Below are 27448 nucleotides of genomic sequence, written 5' to 3'. Positions count from 1 at the left end.
AGGAAACCAAGAGGGAAGAAAAAGTCTCTTGCCTCTTCGGCAGCTCCAGAGTTTTCCCGGACTCCCTCCCGGCTAGCTGTGGCACATTAGCCCCCTTCAGGCTGAGTTCTTGCCACCAGCCCCAGTCCTCTCCCTGCGCTCTGACCGAAGCCCGAGCCTCAGCTTCCAGCGCTGCGTGCCCCGGCGGGCGAGCAGACAAGCCTCTCGGGCTGGTGAGTGCCGCTCGGCACCGATCCTCTGTGTGCGGATCTCTCCGCTTTGCCCTACCCAGGTATGTGGGGAGTTTCTTGCCTTTTGGGAGGTCTGGGGTCTTCTGCCAGCGTTCAGTAGGTGTTCTGTAGGAGTTGTTCCACGTGTAGCTGTATTTCTGGTGTATCCGTGGGGAGGAAGGTGATCTCCGCGTCTTACTCTTCCGCCATCTTACCCGGAAGTCTCCACACTTATTAATTTTGGCTTTAAAAGTTTGTTTTTTATTAATTAATTAATTATTTATTTTTGGCTGCATTGGGTCTTCGTTACTGCACACGGGCTTTCTCTAGTTGCAGCGAGCGGGGGCTACTCTTCGTTGCGGTGCACGGGATTCTCATTACGGTGGCTTCTCTTGTTGCAGAGCACAGGATCTATGCATGCAGGCTTCAGTAGTTGTGGCACATGGGCTCAGTAGTTGTGGCTCATGGGCTCTAGAGTTGCAGGCTCAGTAGTTGTGACACATGGGCTTAGTTGCTTTGCGGCATGTGGGATATTCCCAGACCAGGGCTTGAACCCGTATCCCCTGCATTGGCAGGTGGATTCTTAACCACTGTGCCACCAGGGAAGTCATGTTTTGTTTTGTTTTGTTTTGTTTTTTTAGGAATTTTGCCTTTATTTATTTATTTATTTATGGCTGTGTTGGGTCTTCGTTTCTGTGCGAGGGCTTTCTCTAGTTACAGCAAGTGGGGGCCACTCCTTATCACGGTGCACGGGCCTCTCACTATCACGGCCTCTCTTGTTGTGGGGCACAGGCTCCACTCCTTATCACGGTGCATGGGCCTCTCACTATCACGGCCTCTCTTGTTGTGGGGCACAGGCTCCAGACGTCCAGGCTCAGTAATTGTGGCTCATGGGGCTAGTTACTCTGTGGCATGTGGGATCTTCCCAGACCAGGGCACGAACCTGTGTCCCCTGCATTGGCAGGCAGATTCTCAACGACTGTGCCACCAGGGAAGCCCCAGAAGTCATGTTTTGTTTCATTTTTGAGCCAATATTTTTTTCAGATCTCAAAAATTTTTCATAGACTCATGAAAGCCCTTAGGCTCTGGGCACTGTGAGTTTAGCACCTAGTGGATAAAACCACCTTAACCAGAGGAGGGGGTAAGATATTACCAGATAGGAGCAATGAGAAGGTTGTCATGATCTCCCAGAAGTCACTAGAATAAAGAGTGAGACATCAATAGATATAACAGGTCAGCTTTATTCTAACATTGACCTAGCTTTGCTAAGGGAGTCGTAGATTATGCTTTGTTCAGTTCTTAGAGGCTGAGCTAAGACCTTATATGTCCACACTCAAGATGTGTATTTAAATACCACTCATGCCCCCACCTCTACCCTCCCCTACTCAGTGTCCCACACCAACAGCTACAGGGACTAGATTGAAAAGCAAACAAGAAAAACTGTCTAAATTCTGAAACAGTCTGCTTTTCAACAGTTTAGGCCTCACTCCCTGTTTCCCATTTTCAGTCTCTGCCAAGCTCAGATGGCTTGTGTAGTCTCATTTGGATTGGTGATTCCTTTTGGACTGTCTGTCTGGCTTGGACCTGGCAAAACATTTTGGGGAAACTGAAACCAGAGTTGCTGCTTCCACATTGTCTCATGGATGCCTTTACAATGATCTAGTAGAATGTTTACTTCAATTTTCAAAAGTGAATCCTGAGATACCAAAAAGGTGAGTGATTGCACAGGGCTTCAGAGCCATTGATGGTGGAAACAATAACAGAATTCACATTTCGTAATCCCCAGTCTTCTGTTATTTCTTAGTCTTATGCTTCTTAGCTTCCAATGTTTTTACCTATAAAATAAGATGAACTCAGATATCAAGGTAAAGTAAGTGGTCCTTTGAATATCATTTAATAAGGAAGCAGAGTTACATATATATACACATATAAAAATGATGATATTAACATCAGTTAACATCTTTAAATGTTAATCTTTAAATTTAAATTTAAATTAACATCTACAAGTTAAAAGGAAATCATTTTTTTCTTATGTGCTATCTCACTTAATTCTCACAATTAACTTATCATGTTGCTGTGCTTATTTTCCATATTTCAGTGATCAGAAAGCTGAGTATCATTTAAGAGACTCACTCAAAATCAGTAGTAGGGCTTCCCTGGTGGCGCAGTGGTTGAGAGTCCTCCTGCCGATGCAGGGGACATGGGTTTGTGCCCCGGTCTGGGAGGATCCCACATGCCGCGGAGAGGCTGGGCCCGTGAGCCATGGCCGCTGAGCCTGCGCATCCGGAGCCTGTGCTCCGCAACGGGAGAGGCCACAACAGTGAGAGGCCTGTGTACTGCAAAAAAAAAAAAAAAAAAAAAATCAGTGGTAGAACCAGGACTCAAGTTTGATATTCTGATGACAAATGTTGTTTTCTTTCTGCTGTGGCATATTACTGCCATCCTTCAATTTCAAATTGGTGAAATTTATTAATATACTTTATTTTTTTTTAAAAATAAATTTATTTATTTATTTATTTTTGGCTGCTTTGGGTCTTCGTTGCTGCTCATGGACTTTCTCTAGTTGTGGCGAGCAGGGTCTACTTTTCGTTCTGGTGTGCAGGCTTCTTGTGTTGGCTTCTCTTGTTGTTGATCACAGGTCCTAGGTGCACGGGCTTCAGTAGTTGTGGCTCATGGGCTCAGTAGTTGTAGCTCATGGGCTCTAGAGCGCAGACTCAGTAGTTGTGGCACACGGGCTTAGTTGCTCCGCTACATGTGGGATCTTCCCAGACCAGGGCTGGAACCTGTGTCCCCTGCATTGGCAAGCAGATTCTTAACCACTGTGCCACCGGGTAAACCCAAGTATACTTTCAAGTAATATGAAAATTGAAAAATGTGGGTGAACGATTGCATGTTCTCTGCAAACTTATCCTTAGTAAAGCAAATAATGGTATAAACCTCTCTGCAAGAGAGATTATGTATAGACCTGACTACTTTTGAACAGTTCAGAAGCATCTAATTGCACAAATCAATATGAATACTTTATATCTATACCATTAAGTGAACCTCCAAATGTTCTTTGCTAAATGGTGGTTTATTGGCCTACCTTTAGTTACTGTGAATATTAGAAAGTAATACATTGCATTTCTTTTAAAATATAGTGTGATTCATCCTTTTAATTAAATCAGAGACTTCCCTTAATCTGAGGATGACAAATAAAATTCATTATATTTTCACATCCCTTTATAGTATTCTTTTTTATTAAAGTATAGTTGATTTACAATATTATATTAGTTTTAGGTGTACAATATAATGACTTGATATTTTTATAGATTCTACTCCATTTAAAGTTATTATAAAATATTGGCTATATTCTCTCTGCTGTAAAATATATCCTTGTAGCTTATTTATTTTATACACAGTAATTTGTACCTCTTTATCTCCTACCCCCATTTTGCCCCTCCCCACTTCCCTCTCCCCTCTGGTGACCACTAGTTTGTTCTCTATATCTGTGAGTCTGTTTCTGTTTTGTTATATTAACTCGTTTGTCATATTTTTTAGATTCCACATATAAGTGATAACATACAGCATTTGTCTTTCTCTGTCTGAGTTATTTCACTATAATACCCTCCAGGGCCGTACATGTTGTTGCAAATGGCAGAATTTCGTTCTATTTCATAGCTGAGTAATATTCCATTGTATGTATGTACCACATCTTCTTTATCTCTTCATCTGTTAATGGAAACAGTTTGCTTCCATATCTTGGCTATTATAAATAATGTTGCTATGAACACTGCAGTGCATGTATCTTTTTGAATTAGTGTTTTTGTTTTCTTCTCTATACCCAGGAGTGGAATTGCTGGATCATATGGTAGTTCTATTTTTAGTTTTCAAGGTGCTTTTGCATTCACTATGTCATACGATCTTAAACACAATGCTGTGAAACGAATAGGGCGAATATTATTTTTACTTCACAGATGAGGAAACCAAGGACTAGTTTGGTGAAATGACTTGTTCAAGGTTGCACAGCAAGGGTGTGCAAAAGTCAAGTTGCTTACTTATATTGAGTGACACAACTTAACAATATTTTCAAAGGCTATGGCAGATTTTTTTTTTTTTGCAGGGGTCAGATTACAAACTCATGAGGGCAGGGAACTTCTCTGTCTTATTTAGCTTTGTTCCTTAGTGCCTAGCGCAGTGTGTGGAACACAGTAGATGCTCATTAAATATTAGTTGAGCGAATGAAGGAAGGCTTTGGATCATGGAGTCATAGGTCATGAGGAGAAGCTACCCGAGGAAAGACTGACTGGATTATGTTTGCAAAGTGTGCTGGATCTCAGAATTTTTTATAGGTAGGAAGATCCTGGGTTTTGTCAGATGGATTGGCCTCCAGACAATGCATATAACCTGACGCTGCTACACAGCGCCCCTGAACATCCTTATATCATAGCACCTCTCGTTGTGCATGCCATTTATCTGTTTAGTTGCCTGGCTTCCCTTGCAAACCATGAGTCTCTTGAGAGCGGGAGGATGTCCCATTGTACTCCAGTCCATAGCACTGAGCTTGACATATGATAGACACCACGTATATATCTGTAGAAGAAATGAATGAATGAATAAACAATATTATGATTCAGTATACAATAGCAAAATAGGCAAGTCAGTTAGGAAGCAACAGGGTTTGTAACAGGGAAGTCTTAAAATAATTAAGTCTGATTTAACATTAGATTGGTAAGAAAGGTAGCAGCAGCTTTCCATGGTATATTTGCCTTTTAAAATAGTCTGTATATATTTATGGTTTAAATGCTTCCAAAAGACATTAAAAGGTTGTTTTATTGAAGACTTCTATTTAATTTGAATGTCCCTTTTTTGTAAAGGAATACTTTATGCTTAAGGAGAAACTGAACATGGGCTTTCTATCAAGTCTTGAGCTCTACTTGCCTCGGTCTCTTTACCTGCAAAATAGGGGGTAGTAATACTTCTATTAAATGAGGCAATACTTGGGAAAGCTCCTAGCACAGTGCCTAGTTATAGGAGGAGATTTATAAATATTTACTGAATAAATGACTGCATGACTCTCATTTTCCTTTGACCTTCATTCTCCTGTCACTGAACTCTTGATCCTTTCAGCAAAAACCTTTGTGAGGAAGAAAAGAGTAAGACATTTTTTTGTCAACTGAAAATCAGCTTTTAAATATCATGTGTTGTGACTATGCTACTTTTGCCAGGAGGGATGTCCATTTCCACCCTGGTGATAATCAATTTTTTTTTGCCTCAACCTCCAAAAAGTTTTAGAATTAATATTATTTTCCTCTCTTTGGGTGTGTTTTCCTTTGAGAATGGAATTTGGGTCTTGGTACTGGTATACTAGTTCAATACTCTTATTTTCCTCCATTTAGTCTAGTGTTTCTTCATGGTTCAAATTGCCCTTCATGAGGAGCCGAGCTTGTAATATGCACTTGAGATAATGTGTAAATACTTTCACTGGCTCAGCTCCCTTCCCCACCCAGCATGCCTGAGTCACCTTCACAACATCAAGATTAGGTGTACATGTACCATCATAAATAATGCCTTGTGCAGGGGTAATGTAAATGGAATCTGTTGAAATATTGCCCATTATATTAAAATTTATGTTTCAATTATCATTTTTATTATATGAAACAAGTTTGAGCTTTATAAAGTCATTCAGAAAAGAGATCTGCATCACTGTTAGGACTGTCTGTCTACTTGGCATCCATGCCTAGCACAGTGAGAGTTATACAAACATTTCTAAGGCTATTATTTTTTCCCTCTCTGCTTTGAAGATCCAAATTGGATTACTTAACAAATTATTATTTGAAATGCCTCTAACGGTGTTTTATGAAAGTCCTAGACATAGCACTTCTCCATTCCCATGTCAGAAGGATCTTTATAAAATGCAAATCTAATCGTACATCCCTTCCTGCCTTATCTCCTTCAATGGCTCCCTATTTCCTACCTTATGAAATAAAATAAGCTCCTTAGTTTGACAGAACCTTCAATACCTGTCCTTGTTTTCTTCCTTTCCTCTCTCACCTTGTTGCCTAGGTCCTAAACTCAAAGTCTTTCCAACAGCAATGCTTGTAGTTTTCTCTCACGTAAAATGATATTTCTTTCCTCTGTTCTTTTTCCAAAATTGTTCCCTTTCTGTGGGAGATATCACAGCCCACCTTTACCTAAAAATACTTCTTTAACACTTACTCATTTTAGGGTTCATTTTAGTTGTCACTTCCCTTGGAGAACTTCCCTTGATCTTCTAGGCTGGGTTAGAAGTTCCTCTTCCGTGTTCTCATAGCTCCTGGGACTTTCCTTTATCATAACATTTGTGACCTTGTAGTATAATTCTCTGTTTGTTTGTATATCTTCCTCATAATATTTTAAGATCCTTAGAGATGAGGATGCTGTCATATCCATTTCAGTATCCCAGCAGGGCTGCAGCTAGCTCCTAATAAATTTTTATTTGAGTTAGAAAAAACATACTCATTCCATTGGGCCAGACTTAGCCCATAACAGGAAGTCTTTGTGTGAGGCACACCCTGATTAACTATGTAGCAGCTCTGCTTAGGCCCCCACAGTGTGTGATGTACAATAAGTGCTCAGAGTATGTTTGTTACGATGAACCCATCAAGTAATCAATGAACACAGGATGGCAGGAAAAGTTGAAAAGCAATTGAAATAGGCATTTATAAAGACACCTATAAATTAAGAAGAAAATGTAAATCATCATAAAGAAGACTTGAAATATCTGTAATAAAGGGAATGTTTCTGGGACAAGTCTTTCTCTAAACACAGAAAAAGTTGTAAAGTGGAAGATCTTCACAATCAATCAGTAGCTACACAAACTCTGAAATTACCTTAATTTCTGCTAGCTTGTTTTACTGAAGGTATATCATACTCTGTGTGAGATGTTTATTTCCTTTGAAGCTATCACCAATGTATCTCAATAGCAGGGTATTAACCTTTTATCCAAACTGACCAAAACAGGGAAATAGAATAGGTAATGACTTAAAAAGCAGTGTGGAGAGGTATAGAGTAAACTGCAACAACTTTGAGAATTTCTTTATTTTTCTTTTATTTTTGTCTCTTTTTAAAATAACAAACCTCTCACAATGTGAAAAACACTTTGGTAGAAAAGAATGTAATATTGAAAACAGAGAATAGAAACATTGAATTAAAACTCCAGCTTCACCATTTCCTATCATTGTGACTTTATTAGGGCTCTCTGATTGTCTTAATTAGACCCTCATATTTTTCTTTGGATGTAATGGCTACCATTTGGTGAAGACCTGCTGTGTACTAGAACTTTACTTACATTTTGTTATTTAATTCTCCTCCTGAATCCTTTGATATAGGTGTTATTATCCCCATTTTAGAGATAAGGGAACTAAAGTTTAGAAGGGTACAGTAAGTTGTTTAAGTTCACACAGTGATAAAAATCAGGATACTAGCTCTGGCCTGTCTAATGCAAACATGCATCCCTAGTTGGAGTTAGCCCATTATTTTATAGATAAAAAGTTAGAACCTACCTTCTTTTTTTCTGAGAGAATGTCTTCCTCTACATAATGCTTTAATCATTACTCTTTAGTGATTAAAGAGTAATCATTATAGTACTCTTTAATGTAAAGAACTGGTTCACATTGAAGTGTAATATAATTTCCCTTTAGATTTAATCTGTGTTGGTACTTAGAAGGCTTTAATGCCAAATGTTAAGAGATTGGAAACTTGATCATTGAACTAGATGAGCACAGGCTCTTTGAGCCCCAGAGAAAAGGTCCTCCAGGTGAGTTCACTAGCACTTGATTCAGGGACCATCCCAAGACATAAATTTTGGAAATAACAGTGAAAGCAAAACATCACTAATTTTGACTGATATGGGAAGAGCCTGAATTAAGGAGAGATCTCCTTTCTGTGGTATCATGTGGGAAATTCAGTTTTCAACTAGAAAGAACACTAGTCTTGAACTTTGAAGATATGGGTTCATTTTCCAGTTCTGCTACATGGCAGAGGTTGTGGTATGACTGCTGTTTGTATGACATTGAATAAGTCAGTTATTTTCTACAGGCTTTTCTTTTCCCATTTGTAAAATGGGGATGGTTATCCTTGGTCAGCCTACATCACAAAATTGCTTTAAGGATAAGAAAAAGTGAGCTACTGGGAGGAAAAGTATTTTGGAATCTTATGCAAGATTTTTAAAAATCTGACTTATGGAGGAGAGAAAAATAATAGTAGCAATGTCCTGGCTTTGTCAGTTTCTAGTCCTGTGTCCTAAGATGAGATCTTCGGCTCACTTCCTCTGCTTCCTCATCAATAAAATCTGTGGGGAATAATGCAATGAGTCTTATTAGTTTATTAAATAAAGATTAAATGAGATAATACAAGTAAAATGTTTAGAATAGTGCCTGGCAGTTAACACTCATTGAAACTTAACTGCAATTATTATTATTAATAATAGGGGTGGTGGTACTGGTACAGTCTGCTGAGTTTCTCTTTGAACTAGGTATATTGTTAGGAATAGCTTTTTCTTTTAATTCTCAGAGTCACCCTATTAGGTAAGTATTAATATTCTAGTTTTGAAGAAACAGAGGCTCAGATAGTTGGTTGAAGATCCTATAGCTCATAAATAGTGCAGCTATGATTTGAACCTAGTTCTGTTTTTCTTTGAAGCTCAGGCTCTTTCCACTATGCCAAGCTTCCTCCTATACATTTTAAAGAACTGTTTCAGTATAGAGCTTTTTACTTTTCTCAGGGCTATAATGCAGGACTACTCCACTACTTGCTTTGCTTTTTTTCTCACCTCTCAACTACCACTTCTCAAATTTTAACAGTTTGTTCAAGTGTTTTGAGTGCCTACTTTGTGCACAGCAGCATTCAAACAAAAGAAGCTTTGCATATCCTGTTTAATTCTCATGATGACCTGTGGAGTAGGCAAGATCACTCTTTATTTGTAGTTCAGGACTCTTAGACATAAAAGGGAGAGACATCTGTTAATGGTAACAGAATGAGAGAGTAGCAGGTTTGAGATTGAAATCTAGGTTTCCTGACTTGGTATTTCCTCTCCACTGCATTGTGTTGTCTGCCATCTTGGATCCCATCCAAAGGGAATCAGGCCCTAATTATTCTTTTGGGTAGAAACTAGAGGATGGTGCCATGTCTTGAGCTACTTACTCTCTTTTTCTAAAAATTTTTAAATTTTATTTATTTATTTTTATACAGCAGGTTCTTATTAGTTATCCATTTTATACATATAGTGTATATATGTCAATCCCAATCTCCCAATTCATCCCACCACCACCACCACCACCCTGCCACTTTCCCCCTTTGGTGTCCATATGTTTGTTCTCTACATCGAGCTACTTACTCTCTTAACTAGATTAAACAATTCCTCCTGGACTCTTTTTGTTGCTATTAACTCACAAAGCAAACCTTCACTTCACTGACAATGTACAATTAACCTTTCGCTCTCTCCTTAATAGAAGAGGGCTGAATTGTCAGACTGGGTTCTGAGAATTCTGTCCTAACGACTTCTTTCCTAACACAACAGCAATAATACTAACCACCACAACTGCAGCAGCTTAACATTTCGTGTGTGCTTACTATATGCCAGGAAGTATTCCTGAGCTTTGTATGTATTAATGGTTGTAATCCTCCCCATAACAGTACATGGTAGGTACTGTTATTATTTATCCCTATTTAAAGATGAGGAAACTAAGGGACAGAAAGGTTAGGTAACTTGCTCCAAGGCCATTTAATACAAGGTAGTTTAGCTACAAATTCTAAGCTCTTAAACATTATGTTTTACTACATTTCCTTAGGTAATAGAATCTTCATCTATGTCACTTTCCTGCTCAGAAACCTCCAATGGCTCCCTAAAGTGCAAACTTTTTACCTTGGCATTTAGAGGACTCCCTGGTGTCAAACCAGTCCTTATTTCTAATTGCATTTCTCATTACTCATCATTTTGAAAAATCATGGGCTTTGGAGTCAGAGATACATGTTTTTATAGCTCAGTCCTATCATTAAATAGCTGTGAAAACCTTGGACAAGATAATTTATATTTCAAAGTATCTAAAAGTTGAGGATAATAAAACTTGCCTCAATAGGTAAATGAAATAATGCATATAAATGCCTAATACAGGGTCTGACATAGAGACACTCAATATTATTTAAAAAATGCTTAGTTATCCTCCAGCAAAAACTAATCTGCCCTACACTTTCCTACCTCCTTCCTTTTGCTTATGTTTCCCCTACAGTAAGTACTTTAAGCAGGGACTGTGTCTTTCTTCTGTCATCCTCAAGTCTTAGCAGAAGCATTGGGTTTGGACACATGGTAGCTGCTGGCTTAAGTGAATCATGTCATCAGATGTTTGAAATTGTCTGTGTTCAGTGCTGTAATCCTCAGACTAAGGAGAAGGGAAGGAGGCTATTTATATGCCATGCTTGTTGCTTTATATACCTCATTTTTAGGAATATTCATAATATTCACAATAATCATATGAAATAGTCATTATTATTTTCATTTTACAGGTGAAGAAACTTAGATCTAAGAGAATAAGTGACTTGCTTAAGGTTACATAGTTAGGAGGTTGCATAGTTAGGAGGGATTTGAACCCATATCTATCTGACTTTCTGCTTCACTGGCTTTATTTCTGTTTATTAGTAAAAAGAGACACCATCTGATCTACTAGTTGTGGTGGAGTCAATGAAAATCAGAGCCATAAAATATTATCTGGCCAACTTCTTCATTTTACAGATGAGGAGACTCAGACCCAGGAAGAAGAAGAGGTTTACTCAAGGTTACTTAAAGAATAAAAGCCAAACTAGGTCTGAGTTCAAGCCAGCTCTAAATATAGTAATTTTCTAAGAGACCTAGATACCTCTCCCTTTGTGGACCAATAAAATGTATTTTTCTTCTGAACTTCTGGCCCTCCACTTAGGCCCTCATCTTATCACCTTCACAAACAGAGACTACTTTATTTAGGTTAATGAGATATCACTATTAATTTTTCCTCTGTGAGCCACATTAGAGGTCAAAGTTGGTAAGCCCAAGCTATGCTTAGTTTCTAATTGTAAATGTTGGAGCAGAAATACATCTAGTTATCTTCCTGAAATTTCATAACAATAATATTACCACTTCTTTATCTGGAACTTCTAACTTTTCAAAAAACATCTTTTCATATTTTGTGTAGCTTTGAAGAAGAGATTGGAGGATTATATTAGATGATCCCTATGATCTCTTAATTCTGAGGTTCTGATTCTGTGATTTTGATGCTCACAACTTAATTTTAGATTTTATATTTACTTGTGTGACTTTGATTCATCTTTGCACTATGAATTCCATGAGGATGGAGCCAGTGTCTGTTTTTGCTCACTCTTGTATCCCCAAAGCCTGCACATAATAGGTACCCAGAAAGTATTTGTTGATTGAATAAAGAACTATGTGAGGTTGCAGGTGATTATCATCACTATTTGTTATATTACTAAATCAAAGCTAAGAAGAAAAATGACTTGTTTAAGAACAACTGCTATTTAGTGGCAGAGCCATTCAGAAACCCGTATCTCCTGGCTTTTGGGTTGTTGCCATGAGCAGATAAAGTAATAAAATTCTGAATCCTCATAGATTATCTCATGCCTGTTTCTAAAGTTACTAGTAGTCATGAGAATTAAGCTCTTAAATACTTATTTAATAATAAAAGACTCCTTTAAAAAAAATAAAATGGCAGAAACTTTAAAACACTTACAGATAATTACGTTATTCCTCTCAGAAGTACCTGAGTTCTTAGTTGAATTTTCTTTAGCTTTCAACTGTAGGTTGAGGGAAAATTTTCTTTGAGTCATGCTGCTTGTGGTAGAAGTTATTGAAAAGGTAGCAGCTTCACACACTCACCAGAATAAAAAAGACTGAAAACACTAAATGTTAGTGAAATTTTAGAATAATAGAACTTTCATACACTCTCAGCAAGTCAAATCCAGCTTATTTGGTTTTGTATGGCTCTTGAGTAAAAACGATTTTTACAGATGAACATTTGCAATTGATTTGATGATAGGCAACACTGGCTTTGCCTCCCAAATTAGAGAAATGATATTGCCACAGAAAATTCCATTCTCTTCATTACTAAACCTGTATTACAAAAAAAGAACTCATTTTATTACTATTATATTTTACACGTCATCAATAAAAATTTTGTGGAAATGTGTTTTTGCTCTTGTTACATAAGTTCCAATATAATATACTTGGTTTTTGCCTCTACTATCTGGCCCTTTACAGAAAAAGTTTGTCAACCACTGTAATAGATATTGTACATACTAACTTATTTTTTCTTCATCACATCCCTGGCAGAGATACATTATTATCCCTAATTTTTAGATAAGGAAACAGGATCAAAAAGACCCCATGTCAAATGACTCCTAAGTAGCAGAGCTGAGAATCTCTTAGGATTAATTTTGGTTTGATACCGATACCTGTATTTTTGTGCTCCACCATGCTGCCTTCTTCCTTAAAGGGTGTGAGTGGAACAGACCTTTCAACCTCCTGAGTCTGGGCCTGGTGACAATCTTAGTCCTGTGTACAAATGTCTATGGGAGGCCCAGGCCTGGTTTTACCCATACTAATTCTTCCCTGCCGTGAAATCTAGTGTCTTATTCTCTCCTTCTATATTCATATCTTATAATCTAGACCATTTTACAGATGAAAAATTTGAGGCTAGAGAGTTTCAGTGGCTTCCCAAGGTCTCATAGTTTTTCTCACAAGAAATACCAGGAAAAGCACTCTTCTCAGATTTGCCTTTGATTCCTTGTGCATGTTCCCAGATAATCCCCCAAATGTGAACATTTTTGATGCTTAATTTCTCTATTCATATAGTAGGACTGATAATTCTTGCCCTGCTTTTATCATTGTGAGGATCAAAGGGGAAAATTTATATGAAAAGCATTTGAAAACCATTAAACACTCTCTATCATTGTACATTATTGTCATGATTGTTATTATTGTTATAATTATTGCTATTTCTGGGAATCTTTCTAATTTATCACTAATCAAAATAATGTCATCAGGATCTCCAAATCTGTTTTTTCTTTTGAAATCAAAGATCCTACAGATGCAGCAGAGACAACTATGGTGTGTCCTGACATTCATGCTTTAAGGTCTTTAGTGTTGAGAGATGAGCACAGGTTTTCTTCGTGCTCTATCAAATCTTATGTGATTAAAGGTACTGAGTGCACTAATGTAATCCTGTAATTAGATGTTATTATGCCAAAGGGTATACTATACCCTGCCCCCATTCGAAGATGTGAGTTGACTTTTGAGAATGCATATTGAAGAGAGAATAGACCTCTAATTAAGTAAATAAATTTAACTCCTGGAAAATTATATTTTAATAAGACAATTCAAACCACAAAAAATGACAATTAAAGTATATTAAAGTTGTTCTAAAAATCTCAAAACAAGGATATTCACCATGTTAATGATGAAGCCAGGAATAGATCCACAGAGTCAAAAGCCATAGCTCATGTACTCTGTGTCTCTCAGCACTGGGAGTTTAAAGTTAGATTTCAATGGGGACTTCTGTGGATTTTATTTTGTTAAGATTTGGATGAGGGTTATGAGAAAATGTCCTACTTAATTAAAATATACCCTAAACTGTCCTGTAAGAACTGAGGTTAGGAGTAAGTAAGCTCTGGAGGGAGGGGAGCAGGGCTAGACTGGTGACCTTGTTTCCTAAAATCTTATCTTCACCTTCCTAGTCCCTCCCTCTGATCTTGCTGCCATCAGAGGAACACTTACCTCTTCTTTTCTTTCTTTTTTTTTTAACATCTTTATTGAAGTATAATTGCTTTACAATGGTGTGTTAGTTTCTGCTTTATAACAAAGTGAATCAGTTATACATATACATATGTTCCCATATCTCTTCCCTCTTGCATCTCCCTCCCTCCCACCCTCCCTATCCCACCCCTCTAGGTGGTCATAAAGCACCAAGCTGATCTCCCTGTGCTATGTGGCTGCTTCCCACTAGCTATCTATTTGACGTTTGGTAGTGTATATATGTCCATGCCTCTCTCTTACTTTGTCACAGCTTCCCCTTCCCCTCCCCATATCCTCAAGTCCATTCTCTAGTAGGTCTGTGTCTTTATTTCCGTCTTACCCCTAGGTTCTTCATGACCTTTTTTCTTTTTTTCTTAGATTCTCTCTCTCTCTCTCTCTCTCTCTCTCTCTCTCTCTCTCTATATATATATATATATATATATATATATATATATTCTTTTCAAACCCCATGTTTGAAAACCTTGTATACAAACCCCTTTGCTTGGATCTTTAAAAAAGGGCTGCAACAGCCTAGCATTTTTTTTAAACATCTTTATTGGAGTGTAATTGCTTTACATTGTTGTGTTAGTTGCTGCTGTATAACAAAGTGAATCAGCTATACGTATACATTTGAAATAAACTTTATTTACTAAAGGGAGTTTAAGTAAAATGAGGTAGGGTTGATTTAAACAATAGATTTTTGTCAAAATGATACAGAAATACATCAAAAATCTTGAAGATCTGCTCGCTTTTTAATCAGATTATTTGGGCTTTTTTTCTTTTTTTTGCTATTGAATTGTATGAGTTTTTGATATATCATTATATTGTACACTTAAAACTAATAATATTATATGTTGATTATACCTCAATAAGAAAAAATCACGAAGCTAGAACCCATGACTAAGATTTGGGAAACATACTAGTCTGTCTACAGGCTTTTCTAAGAGGAGGCCCCTGCCACATTGCAGTTTCCTCTCACACCCATCTCCTCCTTTTCTGTGTCCCAGTCATCCTGGCCCTCTTAGATCCTCTAATGTCCCATGCTACCTCTTGACTCAGGGATTTTGTGCATGCTGCTCCCTCTACCTGAAAAGCTTTCTTACCACCCCTATAAACATACCTTTCATCTGTTGTTCCCAATCAACTGTCAGATCTCAGTGGAATGGCACTTTCTGAGAGAAACCTGGCTCCACATTCTAAATTATCCCACTGTTATATGCTCTCAAATCATCCTGCACTCTTTTATTCAAAAAAAAAGTTTTTAAAAATAAATTTATTTATTTATTTTTGGCTGCATTGGGTCTTTGTTGCTGTGCGTGGGCTTTTCTCTAGTTGCGGCGAGCAGGGGCTACTCTTCCTTGCAGTGCTTGGGCTTCTCATTGCAGTGGCCCCTCTTGTGGCAGAGCACAGGCTCGGTAGTTGTGGCACACGGGCTTAATTTCTCTGCGGCATGTGGAATCTTTCCAGACTAGGGCTTGAACCCGTGTCCCCTGCTTTGGCAGGTGGATTCTTAACCATTGAGCCACCAGGGAAGCCCTCATCCTACACTGTTTTAAAGTGTATTTTCATTTATATTAGTGTGATTATATGGTTATCTCTCTCTCCCTCTACTAAACTATGTGCTTTACAAGGTCAAGGACCACGCTTTTTCCTCATGTTGTACCCTAGGACCTCCACAGCACACAGTAGGCATTCAGTAAATGTGTTAAATGAATGAATAGAAAGAAATGATTGCAAAAATACTTTGGCTACATAAAAGCTAAATTTCCAAAGGAGATTTAGGATCCCAAGAGAAATATACCATTCTTGCTAGTGTCATCTTTGGCTCTTTAAAAAAAAATTATTATCAACATCCTTTTTTTTCAGAGTGATGATGACTCATATCTGCTCAAATAAAATAACCTTCATATCTTGCCAAACTCATTGAGCAGAAGCAGTCTGTTCATTTGCTGGTAGAAACAGAGAAGAGAAAACAGGCTATTACAGGGTTTATGGGTTCATTTTTTCCCAGTAACAGGTTCTCCCCAACATGCTAGGCAGTTCTCTAAATATAGCGAGGCAGAGACAAGTGTTCTACCCTGGACCTCTAGATCAGTATTCTGACAAGTAGAGATCAAGCTAGCTAGACTCAAGGTTCAGAAAGTACAAACTGATTTTATAGCCCTAAACTGAATATATATGTCTTCTCCATGACTCACTCTCCTTCCTAACCTACAGAGTCACTCCAGCTTCATGTGCTCAGTTATGATTGTCTCCTCCTTGAGAATCTTCTTGGCCTCAGTTCTAGGTAATAAAAATAAATTTTTCTTTTATGTGAACGTGGTTCTGATTAGTTTTTTTTTCTTAACATCTTTATTGGAATATAATTGCTTTACAATGGTGTGTTAGTTTCTGCTGTATAACAAAATGAATCAGCTATATGAATACATGTATCCCCATATCCCCTCCCTCTTGCATCTCTCTCCCACCCTCCCTATCCCAACCCTCTAGGTGGTCACAAAGCACCAAGCTGATCTCCCTGTGCTATGCAGCTGCTTCCCACTATCTATCTATTTTACATTTGGGAGTGTATATATGTCAATGCTACTCTCTCACTTCGTCCCAGCTTACCTTTCCCCCTCCCCATGTCCTCAAGTCCATTCTCTATTTCTGCATCTTTACTCCTGTCCTGCCCCTAGGTTCATCAGAACCTTTTTTTTTTTTTTTTTTAGATTCCATATATATGTGTTAGCATACAGTATTTGTTTTTCTCTTTCTGACTTACTTCACTCTGTATGACACACTCTAGGTCCATCCACCTCACTACAAATAACTCAATTTCGTTTCTTTTTATGGCTGAGTAATATTCTATTGTATATATGTGCTACATCTTCTTTATCCATTCATCTGTCAGTGGACACGTAGGTTGCTTCCCTGTCCTGGCTACTGTAAATAGTGCTGCAATGAACATTGTGGTGCATGACTCTTTTTGAATTATGGTTTTCTCAGGGTATATGCCTGGTAGTGCAATTACTGGGCATGTGTTAGTCCTATTTTTAGTTTTTTAAGGAACCTCCTTACTGTTCTCCATAGTGGCTGTATCAATCTACATTCCCACCAACAGTGCAAGAGGGTTCCCTTTTCTTCACACCCTCTCCAGCATTTATTTATTTATTTATCTCTCTATCCAGTCTTCAAATATTTTTTATTGGAAGGTCATGCATTGCCTTCATTTATTATATTTCAAATCATTATACATTTACTTTTGTGAAAACACTGCTAGTACAAAGAAACCTAAAAATTGTTTCAGGAATGTAGAGAAATTTCCAACTTAAATAGTGAAAAAGTGCACCATAGTTACTGCTGCAGTGCAGTCATTTCTGCATTTCCCATGTTTCTTAAATAACTATCTTGTCTGATAACACACGATATAAAGACTAATTATGAAAAACAGACATTTACATATACTTCTAAAGTTTTATTGAGAATATCCTTTTGGCATTGGATAACCAATCATACGCGCAGCTGTAGTAGCAGGATATGGATATGCCTGTTGGTTCATACCATTGTGCATATTTGAAACATTACTTCCATATTGCTGAGTGCTATCATATCCATTCTGATAAGTCCCTGTTGGATTACCAGTCCTAAAGCTGCTCTGTATACCACCAGACACAAAATTACTTCCAGAGCTCCCACTGGTGTAATTTGCATCACTGTAAACACCATTTTGAGTTTTTGCCCCAGAATCTCTCTTAAGCAGACTAGAGTAACCTCAGTCACAATTTTCCCTGTCTCTAAATGTATTAAATCCACCCCTTTTGCTGACAGAGTATCTGTCCCAACGGTCATCCTTCATGCCTCCTCTACCCCTGGAACGACCTGAACCTCTGTCTTCGACCAACTGAAGCAATTTGGGATTAATTGCTTGATTAGCTTCACGAAGCACAGAGATAAGGTCGCTCACTTGCTTTATGTTATTAGGTGTAAAGAAAGTGTATGCTGTGCCTGTTTTGGTACTGCGAGCAGTTCTTCCAATTCGATGAATGTAATCCTCTGAGGAGTTAAGGTATTCATAATTGATGACAAATTTCACATCTTCCACATCTAGCCCTCTGGAGGCCACATCTATAGCAATCAGAATAGGAGCCTTTCCATGTTTGAATTCATTTAGAACCCAGCCACGTTCCTGTTGACTCTTGTCACCATGGGCACCCATGCCAGGCCACCCATCTATCCTCATTTTCTAGTGAGTTCATCACCACTTCTTTTGGTTTCAACGAAAACAATGGTTTTAATCACCTTCTCACTCATGATCTCTTCCATTAAATGAATAAGCTTTTCATCCTTTTCTACATCATGACACACATCCACAATCTGAAGAATGTTGTGATTTGCACTCAGTTCTAGTGCACCAATGTTTATATGAATATAACCCTTCAGGAAATCTTCAGCAAGCTGTCTTACTTCTTTTGGCCAAGTAGCACTCCACATTAGGGTTTGCCTATCAGGTCTTATCTAATCCAAAATCTTCCTTATTTGGGGTTCAAATCCCATATCAAGCATTCTATCTGCTTCATCAATGACAAGGTAGGTGGTTCTTCTTAGATTGGTTTTCCCACATTCTAAAAAGTCAGTAAGTCTTCTAGGTGTTGCAATACAGATTTCCACATCTCCAAATGACATATTTGTGGTCCCTTGGGAGCACCACCATAAATACAAGTGGACTTCAAGCGACATGCTCTACAGTATTCAGCAGCTACTTGCTGTACCTGTTGGGCCAGTTCCCGAGTTGGTGCCAGCACCAAAGAAATAGGCCCATCACGTCTATCTAGGAATGGCTGATGATTGATGTGGAAAATGGCAGGCATCAAATAAGACAACGTCTTCCCAGATCAAGTTTCTGCTACCCCAACCATATCCAATCCATTTAGAGCAACTGGCCATCGCTGAGCTTGAATAGCTGTGGGTTCAGTAAAGTTCTACCTTGCAATCACGTCCATGACGTTTGCAGGGAAGTTCACTTCATAAAAATTCAGTACTGGCTTTGAGCAGTTGTGACATCTAACTGTAATTTCCTTGCTTCTTCTGTATGTCTCTACCTCTTGTGCTGTATACCTAGCCAAATCAGGGTGTTCTTGATCAAAATTCTTCTAAAATTCGGGCAACTCATCAAGATTCCACTTCTTTTTAACCAATTTCTCCCCAGGGTTTCCAAACTTCTTTCCAGATAAGGGCCCTGCCCTACTTCCTCCAAATCTAGGGACATGAAAACCTCGATCCCAGGTGCAGTCTTGGTCACTTGAATAACCCAACATGGCGTCAATGGTTGCAGTTGGTGGGAAGCAAAGTAGAGAGAATCGAGCACTATGAGTAACAGGAGGTGGCTCCAGTGACAGCGAAGTCTTGCAGGGGAGGCAGTGGAGGGATGGCGATGACAAGAGCTGGGGCTGCTGCGCAAAAGACCCGTGGAAATGAATGAGGTCTCCAGCATTTATTGTTTGTAGATTTTTTGATGATGGCCATTCTGACCTGTGTGAGGTGATACCTCATTGTAGTTTTGATTTGCAGTTCTCTAATCAGTGATGTTGAGCATCCTTTCATGTGTTTGTTGGCCATCTGTATATCCTCTTTGGAGAAATGTCTGTTTAGGTCTTCTGCCCATTTTGGGGTTGGTTTGTTTATTTTTCTGATATTGATCTGAATGAGCTGCTTGTCTATTTTAGAGATTAGTCCTTTGTCAATTGCTTCATTTGCAAATATTTTCTCCCATTCTGAGGGTTGTCTCTTCTCTTGTTTATGGTTTCCTTTGCTGTGCAAAAGCTTTGAAGTTTCATTAGGTCCCATTTGTTTATTTTTGCTTTTATTTCCATTTCTCTAGGAGGTGGGTGAAAAAGGATCTTGCTGTGATTTATGTCATAGAGTGTTCTTCCTATGTTTTCCTCTAAGAGTTTGATAGTGTCTGGCCTTACATTCAGGTCGTTAATCCTTTTGAGTTTATGATTGTGTATGGTGTTAGGGAGTGTTCTAATTTCATTCTTTTACATGTAGCTGTCCAGTTTTTCCAGCACCACTTATTGAAGAGGTTGCTTTTTCTCCATTGTATACTCTTGCCCCCCTTTATCAAAGATAAGGTGACCATATGTGCATGGGTCCCTCTCTGGACCTTCTATCCTGTTCCATTGATCTATATTTCTGTTTTTATGCTAGTACTATACTGTCTTGATTACTGTAGCTTTGTAGTATAGTCTGAAGTCAGGGAGCCTAATTCCTCCATCTCCGTTTTTCTTCCTCAAGATTGCTTTGGTTATTCGGGGTCTTTTGTGTTTCCATACAAATTGTAAAATTTTTCATTCTAGTTCTGAGAAAAATGCCATTGGTAATTTTATAGGGATTGCACTGAATCTGTAGATTGCTTTGGGTAGTATAGTCATTTTCACAATGTTGATTCTTTGAATCAAAGAACATGGTATATTTCTCCATCTGTTTGTATCATCTTTAATTTCTTTCATCAGTGTCTTATAGTTTTTTTCATACCAGTCTTTTGACTCCTTAGGTAGGTTTATTCCTAGGAATTTTATTTTTTTTGTTGCAATGGTAAATGGAAGTGTTTCCTTAATTTCTCTTTCAGATTTTTCATCGTTACTGTATAGGAATGCAAGAGATTTCTGTGCATTAATTTTGTATCCTGCTACTCTACCAAATTCATTGATTAACTCTAGTAGTCTTCTCATAGCATCTTAAGGATTCTATATGTATGGTATTATGTCATCTGCAAACAGTGACAGTTTTACTTCCTCTTTTCCATTTGGATTCCTTTAATTTCTTCTTATTCTCTGATTGCTATGGCTAAAACTTCCAAAACTATGTTGAATAATGGTGGTGAGAGTGGGCAACCTTGTCTTGTTCCTGATCTTAGGGGAAATGGTTTCAGTGTTTCCCCATTGAGAATGATGTTGGCTGTGGGTTTATCATATATGGCCATTATTATTTTGAGATAGGTTCCCTCTATGCCTACTTTCTGGAGAGTTTTTATCATAAATGGGTGTTGAAAGCTTTTTCTACATCTATTGAGATTATCATATGGTTTTTATCCTTCAGTTTGTTAATGTGGTGTATCACATTAATTGATTTGCAGATATTAAAGATTCTTTGCATTCCTGGGATAAACCCCACTTGATCATGGTGTATGATCATCTTAATGTGCTGTTGGATTCTGTTTGCTAGTATTTTGTTGAGGATTTGTGCATCTATTTTAATCAGTGATATTGGAGTGTAGTTTTCTTTTTTGTGACATCTTAGTCTGCTTTTGGTATCAGGGTGATGGTGGCCTCATAAAATGATTTGGGGAGTGTTCTTCCCTCTTCTATATTTTGGAAGAGTTTGAGAAGGTTAGGTGTTAGCTCTCCCCTAAATGTTTGATAGAATTTGCCTGTGAAGCCATCTGGTCCTGGGCTTTTGTTTGTTGGAAGATTTCTAATCACAGTTTCAATATCAGTGCTTGTGATTTGTCTGTTTCTATTTTCTATTTCTTCCTGGTTCAGTCTCGGAAGGTTTTGATTTTCTAAGAATTTGTCCATTTCTTCCAGGTTGTCCATATTATTGGCATACAGTTACTTGTAGTAATCTCTCATGATCCTTTGTATTTCTGCAGTGTTAGTTGTTGCTTCTCCTTTTTCATTTCTAATTCTATTGATTTGAGTCTTCTCCCTTTTTCTCTTGATGTGTCTGTCTAATAGTTTATCAATTTTCTTTATCTTCTCAAAGATCCAGCTTTTAGTTTTATTGATCTTTGCTATCATTTCCTTCATTTCTTTTTCATTTTTCTGATCTGATCTTTATGAATTCTTTCTTTCTGCTAACTTTGGGGGTTTTTGTTCTTCTTTCTCTAATTGCTTTAGGTGTAAGGTTAAGTTGTTTACTTGAGATGTTTCTTGTTTCTTGAGGTTGGTTTGTATTGCTATAAACTTCCCTCTTAGAACTACTTTTGATGCATCCCGTAGGCTTTGGCTCATCATGTTTTCATTGTCATTTGTTTCTAGGGATGTTTTGATTCCCTCTTTGATCTCTTCAGTGATCTCTTGGTTATTTAGTAGGGTATTATTTAGCCTCCATGTGTTTGTATTTTTAATATTTTTTCCTGTAATTGATATCTCATCTCATAGCATTGTGGTCAGAAAAGATACTTGATACGAATTCAGTTTTCTAAAATTCACTGAGGCTTGATTTGTGATCCAAGATATCATCTATCCTGGAGAATGTTCCATGAGCACTTGAGAAGAAAGTGTATACTGTTGGATGGAATGTCTTATAAATATCAATTAAGTCCATTCTGCTTAATATGTCATTTAAAGCTTGTGTTTCCTTATTTATTTTCATCTTCCATGATCTGTCCATTGGTGAAAGCGGGATGTTAAAGTCCCCTACTATTATTGTGTTACTGTCAATTTCCCCTTTTAGCGTTGTTAGCATTTGCCTTATGTATTGAGGTGCTCCTATTTTGGGTGCATAAATATTTACCATTGTTATATCCTCTTCTTGGATTGATCCTTTGATCATTATGTAGTGTCCTTCTTTGTCTCTTGTACTAGTCTCCATTTTAAAGTCTATTTTGTCTGATATGGGAATTGCTACTCCAGCTTTCTTTTGATTTCCATTTACATGGAATATCTTTTTTCATCCCCTCTCTTTCAGTCTGTATGTGTTCCTAGGTCTGAAGTTGTTCTCTTGTAGACAGCATATATACAGGTCTTGTTTTTGTTTCCATTCAGCCAGTGTATATCTTTTGGTTGGAGCAGTTAATCCATTTACATTTAAAGTAATTATCAATATGTATGTTTCTATTACCATTTTCTTAATTGCTTTGGTTTTGTTTTTGTAGGTCTTTTCCCTCTGTTGTGTTTCCTGCCTAGAGAAGTTCCTTTAGCATTTGTTGTAAAGCTGGTTTCATGGTGCTGAATTCTCTTAACTTTTGCTTGTCTATAAAGGTTTTAATTTCTCCATTGAATCTTTTTTTTTTTTTTTCGGTACATGGGCCTCTCACTGTTGTGGCCTCTCCCATTGCAGAGCACAGGCTCCAGACATGCAGGCTCAGTGACCATGGCTCATGGGCCCAGCCTCTCCATGGCATGTAGGATCTCTCCAGACCAGGGTATGAACCCGTGTCCCCTGCATTGGCAGGTGGACTCTTAACCACTGCGCCACCAGGGAAGCCCTCCATTGAATCTTAATGAGATCTTTGCTGGGTAGTGTAATCTTTGTTGTAGGTTTTTCCCTTTCATCACTTTAAATATGTCCTACCACTCCCTTCTGGCTTGCAGAATTTCTGCTGTAACATCTGCTGTTAACCTTATGGGGATTCCCCTGTATGTTATTTGTTGCTGTTCCCTTGCTGCTTTTAATAGTTTTTCTTTGTATTTAATTTTTGATAGTTTAATTCGTATGTGTCTTCACCTGTTTCTCTTTGGATTTATCCTGTATGGGATTCTCTGCACTTCCTGGACTTGATTGACTATTTCCTTCCCCATATTAGGGAAGTTTTCAACTCTAATCTCTTCAATATTTTCTCAGTCACTTTCTCTTCTTCTTCTGTGACCCCTCTAATTTGAATGTTGATGCATTTAATGTTGTCTCAGAGGTTTTGAGACTGTCCTCAATTCTTTTCATTCTTTTTTCTTTATTCTGCTCCCTGGCAGCTATTTCCACCATTTCATCTTTCAGCTCACTTATCCCTTCTTCTGCCTCAATTATTCTGCCATTGCTTCCTTCTAGAGTATTTTTAGTTTCAGTTATTGTGTTGTTCATCATTGTTTTGCTCTTTAGTTCTTGTAGATCCTTATTAAATGTTTCTTGTATTTTCTCCATTCTGTTTCCGAGATTTTGGATCAACTTTACTACCATTACTCTGAATTCTTTTTCAGGTAGTTTGCCTATTTCATCTTCATTTATTTGGTCTTGTAGGTTTTTACCTTGGTCCTTTATCTGTAACATAATTTTTGTCATTTCATTGTTTTTTTTTTTCTTTTTTGTTGGGTGGGGTTGTATTCCTGTCTTAGTGGTTGTTTGGCCTGAAGCATCCAGCACTGGAAGTTGCAGGCAGTTGTATAGAGCTGGGTCTTGGTGCTGAGATGACCTCTGGGAGACCTCACTCCAATTAATATTCCCTGGGGTCTGAGGTTCTCTGTTAGTCCAGTGGTTTGGACTCAGTGCTCCCATCACAGGAGCTTGGGCCCAACCTCTGGCCTGGGAACCAAGATCCTGCAAGCTGCATGGTGTGGCAAAAAAATAAATAAATAAATAAGGAGCAGTGCAATATCAAATAATATAAAACAAAATAAGATTAGAAAGGTAAAAAAATATAATAGGAAAAATAAAAATATAATTGAAACAACCGGTTACTGGGGGTTCCTCCCATCCCCTTAGGTGTCCGTGGTACCCCACCGGTGCCTGGTAGGTGCCCTAGTTGTGCAAATACGTGAATTCCATGTCCTCCTCATCTGCCATCTTGACTCCACCCTACCCTCTGAGTAGTTCTTTTTAACTTTCTTTTGTTCTTGAGATGTCCTTCCTGCTGATATTCCAAAAATGAGATTGGCGTCTCTGCCTCATTCCCAGAATTACATCCCTAATTGATTTCTCTTTAGTGTAACTAAAATTTCCCAAGCAAAAGCCTGATACTTGTAAGTGCTCAATAAGTATTAGTCTGCTCCTCTAAGCTTGTGTAGCACTGGAGTTCTGCTGTGTATTTCCATAGCTCATTTGTAGCTAATTGGAAATAGAGATAGATAGCTGCTGAATCCCATGAGAGTTGTAGGCCTATTTTAACAGCTCTCCTTACCTTGGAAAGTTTCTAGAATCTACTCATTTCGAGTCACTCATACAGTGGAGTCTTGAAGTCTGACAATACTATCAATGTAGTGACTAAACCTTCATGTGGTAAAATGAGCACAGATGCAATTGCAGGAAAGTCCTTTAGTCAATTTCAGAGTTGTTTTGATTAGAAAGCAACACTGCATATTGGAAACAGCACGAGCCTTGGCATTAGACAGATCTGTATTTTAATCCTGACTCTGCTACCTAGAAAATGCTCAATAAATGGCAGCTGATGTTGTTGTAGCAAGTTTGCTTTCACTAGAGATTTGATTTAACTTGACTTAGCCAGCCTTTTCTGGAAAGGTTTCACCAGTGTTTCATTAAACATTGGCTTCTCTCTAGCCCTTTGCATATACTCACAGTCTCCTGACTTTGAATCATGATAATTCCTTCTGGAATAGATAAATGAGTGAAACTTGTTGTGTTCCCAGAACTAAGGTCAAATATGGCATTTCAAAGCCAGAGCAGCTTTTCTAGTGTCTTACTATCTTCTGCCTTTTTTTTTTTTTTTTTTCTTGAGGCGTTGGGGGAGAACATGGTCAACTTAGAATTCCCTTTTCTTGTACTTTCCCTTTATACTATTTGGTAATTTAGCATGGATGAGCTAGAAGGGAGACCTAGACACTTTCAAAGGTTTGGTTACAACTAGGATGGCTTTATCTTCCCAGAAGGTCTACAAAACATCTGAGGCAGGAGGGGTTTTTAAAGCAGTTAAAGCTAATATTACTGTGCCTCCTCGGGAGTGTGGAAAGAATAATTAGGCATGAATTATGTAAGTAGGACTGAATTAGGCACAGGGTTGGGTGCCTTAAATGAATTCTATATCCCAGGAGTCATTCATTCAACTATCACTAAGCTACTTTGTGTGGAATGCTGGGGATACAGACATGGCCTCTCTACTCAAGAAGCTCATAGGCAAGCTCATTCAACTCTACCTGCCTCTGAGGTAGATATTTTCTTTTCCTTCCTTATAGGTGATGAAAGAGGATCTCAAAGAGGTGAAATAGTTGGTCCATAATTACACAGGTAGTAGGTAGTTAAGCTTAGCTACAAATCCTTTTCTTTTTCCTTTAATCAATATTTGTGCTTATTATGTGTTCTTTTTAGTTATGACATGTTAGAATGAACGTGGAAGATATGTGTAGTGTATAGCTATAGCACTGTCTTCCTAGAATCCCTACTTTCTTCTTAGAAATTCTCCTTTTCCCACTCCAGCCATGTGGTTTGGAAAGGAGCTGCCTAAATCACATTTGGTTGATTCAAGCAAAAAAAATTAGAGTTATTCCCTGAGATTTTTCAGGTGGAAACTAAAGAAATGAGGTAAAATTTCCAAGATATGATACATTGGACTTACTAGCCATGATGTTGTCTGACTTTGAAGTAAGTCCATCTGCAAGTTAAAACAAAAGTAAACCAAACTTAACTCATTTAAGGGGCTGATAAAACTTTGATAACAAAATCAGACAAAGATGATACTAGAAGGAAAATCTATAGGTCCATAACACTTATACGTATTAATGCAAAAATCCAAAATAAATATTTACAAATCAAATCCATCACATATACTGAAATACAGGAGTGTGTAGATAAAATAATTTTAAAAGATGGGATTTATCAAAAAAATTCAAGGATATTTTAATTACTGTTAGTTTAATTTACCACATGAACAGTTTAAAGTAGCAAAACCTATATGATCATCTCAATAGATGAAAAAAATACAAAATTCAATAACTATTTATGATTAAATCTCCTAGAAAAGTGGGAATTGAAGGGAATTTATTTAACTAGATAGAGATTATTTATTAAAGCCCAAAATTGTTGTAAAAGCCTTAGAAACATTTTCCTTAAAAAGAACAAGAAAATATGCTTGCTGCCCACATGTCTATTCAATATTACATCTGAGGCTTTAACCCGTATATATAAGAAAGAGCAGTAAGAAATATTATTATCTTAAAAACAGGAACAATACTATTTATTTACAGATGGTATGATTATCTACATAGAAATTTCAAGAGAAAAATCCATAGAAAATCTACAGATTAACTATTGGAGCTAATTATAGAGTCTGCTGAATACTAGATTAATATGAAAAAAATTATATGTGATAAAAGTACAAAAATGTGTAGATAATGAAAATATAACAACTGCAAGATAGTGGTTATTTCGGAGACAGAAAAGGAGGAGAATGGTTTTCTAGTGAAGAGATGATTCCAAGAAAAACTAATATTTTCTTTGTTTTTAAGGATCTGAAGCTGGCAAAATATTAACACAAGTTAAATCTGGGTTTTTAGTATTCTTAAATGTTTTGTAACAAAAATTTAAAAATTCAAACAAGATCTTAATCAGCATTGAGGTTTAGCGACACTTAATTTAGATTCTTTTAGTCATAAAAAAAGAGTCTAATTTTTGTGGCTTAGAAACCTGGGTTCCAATTATTCCTGATGTCTTTGTCTTTAATTGTTGAAATCTACCCTTTGATTACCTGGTCAGAATCATGAATTTAGTAGCCAGAGTGCCAGGGTTCAAATCCTACCTGTATGAATTACTAGCTGCCTGACCTCAGAAAGACAGTTACTTTTCTAAACCATAGTTT

At 37.6% G+C, this 27448-nt stretch overlaps 1 protein-coding gene and 1 pseudogene across 2 annotated transcripts in view; one reads left to right on the top strand and one right to left on the bottom strand.

Moving 5' to 3' along the window:
* AGBL4 (AGBL carboxypeptidase 4) overlaps positions 1–27448 on the top strand; it is a gene marked incomplete at both ends in the record, with an annotated part of 1397496 nt that overhangs the window by 431447 nt on the left and 938601 nt on the right. The gene's annotated exons all lie outside the window — the stretch shown is intronic.
* On the bottom strand, positions 17292–19301 carry LOC309800292 (putative ATP-dependent RNA helicase DDX5; annotated as a pseudogene). The gene has a single exon. The product of its transcript is annotated as a putative ATP-dependent RNA helicase DDX5 (transcript).

This window comes from Mesoplodon mirus, assembly GCF_964341445.2.
Source record: "Mesoplodon mirus genome assembly, chromosome: 3".
NCBI classification, from domain to species: Eukaryota; Metazoa; Chordata; class Mammalia; order Artiodactyla; family Ziphiidae; genus Mesoplodon; species Mesoplodon mirus.
The sequence above is the reverse complement of the archived record's forward strand: the minus strand, read 5'-3'. Positions and strand labels throughout refer to the sequence as shown.